Genomic DNA, 4155 nt, shown 5'->3' with positions numbered 1-4155 from the left:
ACATGCTGTCATTGGGTGATGTAAATAGGATACAACAGAGCTACCTTATGGACAAGTAAAGTAAAAAAAAAACTGCATCATGACTTCCTGGTAATCATGCTCGTCCTCCTTGTTTCCTTGCAAGAAATACAGAATATACATGTAAATAAACAGCATTGTACGTGTAAACTTGTACGCATGACGACTGTAAATAAGCTGGAAAACATTAATGCTAGACAAAGCGGTATACAAGTTTACCGCCATAGCTCCTTAAGCTGGCTTCTCCGAACCCATGTTCCCTACCTCAAATAGTTAAGTGCAATATCCTCTATGTCCCGTTACATTTTTGTACGCTCTTACGGAAACACCCTGTGTGTTTTTTGGTTTTGTTACTAAAATCCTAGGCGGCTGCGCTGGGTTAAAGGAAGTGACAGATAGTTGTGTTTGCTGTTTTAGGGTGAGACGGCAACAAATTGTTTCCGTGCCCAGAACCGAACCCTGGACCGGCGGCAGGTGCTCGCAGCGTTTCACGTCGCTGCCCCGCCGGCACCTCTGCGACCGCCAGCCGTGTCTGCTGGCTGGCTGCGACTGCTACATGGCCTGCTGCCCAACACCCATCTCTGTGAACCGAAATCTCTTCAGCTTGCCAATCTATTGTCGACCACTGCTGTCAATTACTAATCTTATCTTCTCGGCGTTACTACGACAGTAACCGTAGCTCCCGACATTTAACTGAAATGTTGTCTCCATTGCATACTTCCGTTCATGCTACACTACACAAGGAAAAATCGAAAGGGGGTCAGTTTAAGCAAACGACTTAACCACAAAACCAAGACACATGTGGTCAAGCGCCTTTCAGGACGTAGCTGTTGCCATTGAAGAAGTACGAACTGAGTTACAGCTCTATCATTTTGGAACCGCATGCGAATGCGTACATCATTTTATCTTGCGTACATCAGTTCAGTCTTCCTGTCTCAGCCCTTACAATGTACACCTACGGAGTGGTTTGGTTTGCCTTCCCTACAACGCTAGCAATTACTCACATACTAAATCAGTTTATTGCGTGTACACCTAACAAAAAACAATTCGTACGTTTCTAGTATTCCAGAGGCAGTTATCCACAATACATTTAGCTTTCCAACTTTCGACTCACACGATTTCCGATCGGGGTTACTTGTTTCAGTTAATATATTTGGTAATCTCTCACATCCCAGGGAGTTTGTACAGTCATCAGGGGAACACTGTCCACCAAGTATTTATTTATTCATTATTATATTTGATGATTGCAACAGCGAAACAAACACAAACATTTGTAGCATTCCCTCAGTTATTTATGGGTGGTAATTTTAGTTCAGAAAAGCATGTTATTAAATATGGAATATGGCAGTTACAAACTCTTAATCATAAGTTGTGAAGTGCTAATTGGTTTGACTGATGGTTTGTGGTCAACAACTGACGCTGGTGAGTAGCAGTCGTTCTTGATATACTCTAGTAATGTCTTGCGCTATTCTTCCGAGTACGTGACACATACCATCGAAAAAACAGAAGTACTTCAAGAACAAATTCTATCCACACCAAACATACGGGAGAACAGATTTCATTATATGTGCACGAAGTTGAAGAAAAAATGTGTATTCAATTTTCAAGCTTTAGGCAATTATGGAAATTTATATCACCAATCAGTAACCCATGTCAAGTTCTAACAAAATTTTACGATGAAACGCGAAATACGCGATGTTAATAATGTCGGTACCCAATTATCATAGTTACTAAAGGCGCCCACTTACACAACCGCCGAATGTTATTGAGACCTTTTCGACAGACCACAAACATACTTAATACTTGCAGTGTTTCCTGACTTAATGTGTAAATAGTATTCCCAGTCGAGCATTCCTTCTGGAATCCACACTGTGATATGCTAAGAAAACTGGTTCTACTTATATGTGAGCCTCCTCGTGAAATGATTATTATTTCGAATAATTTGAGAACAGGCCTCGTTAAGGATACTGAATGATAACTGTTTAAGCCTCTCTTGTCATTTTACTTATAAAGAGATTTCACAAAGGCATCTTTTAATATGTGTGGCTAAATCCCTTTATCTGTATCTGCAGGCCCACAGTATATATGTGAGCAATCAAGAAAATCTATATCACCGATCTCTCGGATATCTGTTTCCATATCGGCCTAATGCAGAAAGTGTATCTTATTCCTCTGCGCAGCTCGATTGTTACCTAGCGTCACCAAAATAATTTAATATCTACATCATGTACATAATAGTAGAACTTTTTAATCGGAGGTATATCGGCAGCTTTGTCTGAACCTCGCGTCACAGAACGCAATTAATGAAAATTACGATAACAAGGACCATGAAGTGCAGGACGTAATTGTGTGTGTGTGTGTGTGTGTGTGTGTGTGTGTGTGTGTGCGTATGTGTGAGTGTGTGTATGTGGTGCATTTAGTATGTGTTATTTATGTTCCGATTCTAGTTTCACATTAATTACAAACTGTTCGACTATCAAACGACACTATAGTCACTAGACTACACAGGGAAATCTTGTGAATTAACATTATTAATAAATTTAATCCTAAATATTAATTAACATTTCACAACATAAAGTGAGTACATGAATTTTTCATAGGAAATATAGGAAGTTGAGACTTTGTTAAAAACAATTCAGACCTATGAGACTGCAGGCTAATACAAATTAGATTTTCACAGACATCTATTTTGCTCCATACTTTGTGGCTGTGCTTTGGGATCTTATGGTTCTCAGTGCTTTAATTCTATTATGGGTGTTAGTACTACTACTGGCTGCTTAAAGTGATTCGAAACTACATTTTAATACCTTCTCTTGCGTTTTCAAATGTGCCATTTAACCTTGGTTTTGCTGTTTTGTAGGTGTATTCGTAGCTGATGAATTAACAATCACATAATTGTTATTCATTTTTATACATATAATTTAATGCTATTATTACAGCTGAATGACAGAGCACTTAATAACTTGTTAAGTTAGTTGCTAATGATATAGGATATTTTTTTGTATATCTTTAACTCTACAGAAATTGAGAATGAGGTAACCTAACTAGAGCACTAATGATTCTTGACACGGTTGTAGACTTTCTAAAAGCATTGTTCACCTGTATCGTGGATGAAGTTAAGAACACTGAACCTTTACTGGTATATACTACAAGATCAGAGACTGATACAACTAATATGATGGGTGACATTGAACCTCTATCGGTGGTGATGTACTGCTAGATCAGAGACTGATGCAACTAATACGACGGGTAATCTTTCTGAATTTGAGTACGCACGATGAGGTTGAGAATCTCTCCGTCCAGCATCTACCACAAACACCCGACTGAGGTGTGTCACTAGTAGTGTGAGACTTCGTGTGAAGGTACATTGGGCAACCCAAACACGTGTTGAAATGTACCAGTACACACAGCAGTTACTGTGGGCAATTAAAGTAGATGATAAATCGAAACGCATTTAGAAAGTTTCTTGCATGTTTGTAGAAGGTAGAAAATTTCCTAAAGCAGGTAAAGTGACACAGTTCAGACCATCAGCGTTTCACATTGATTGGTACCTGTTAGTCAGCAGTTTAATTTCCTCACAACAAAACTGCCGGAAAAAAATAGTGCACCCTTTTAGAGGTTTCCAGTTCACTCAAGATTTATTGTTGCAATAGTGCCTATGAAGTAAATGAAATAATTACATTTACAGAGGAATAGCACAAGCGGTTTTGAGGTATTGGCCCATGCCGTAACACCCAGTCCGGAGATCTTGCTGGCCACTCAAATTTCTGCACGTCTTGTAGAACACTTTGAGTTTCATGGGTAGTGTGTGTGTGCGAGCATTATCCTGCTGGAACAACACATCACCTTTCTGTTGCAAGAACGGAAAAAGGACGGGTATAGCAACATTCGTCCCGTATCGAGTGCTGGTTAGCGTCCCCTCGGAAACACTAAATGTGTCCGAGAAATCTAGTTTAATGCGCCCCAGATCATGAGGCCTGGAGTGCGGCTAGTGTGCCATGGAAAAATGCACTGTACGAGGCAGCGGTCACAAAGCCCACAACCATCACTAGCGTGCGGGCAGAATCTTCTTTCCTCTCTAAAGACGACGGCGCGCCATTCCATCTTCCAAGTGATCCTCTGACGGCGCCAATCGAT

Source organism: Schistocerca nitens, chromosome 1 (assembly GCF_023898315.1).
Source record: "Schistocerca nitens isolate TAMUIC-IGC-003100 chromosome 1, iqSchNite1.1, whole genome shotgun sequence".
Classification (NCBI taxonomy): Eukaryota; Metazoa; Arthropoda; class Insecta; order Orthoptera; family Acrididae; genus Schistocerca; species Schistocerca nitens.
Note: the sequence above shows the minus strand (reverse complement) of the source record.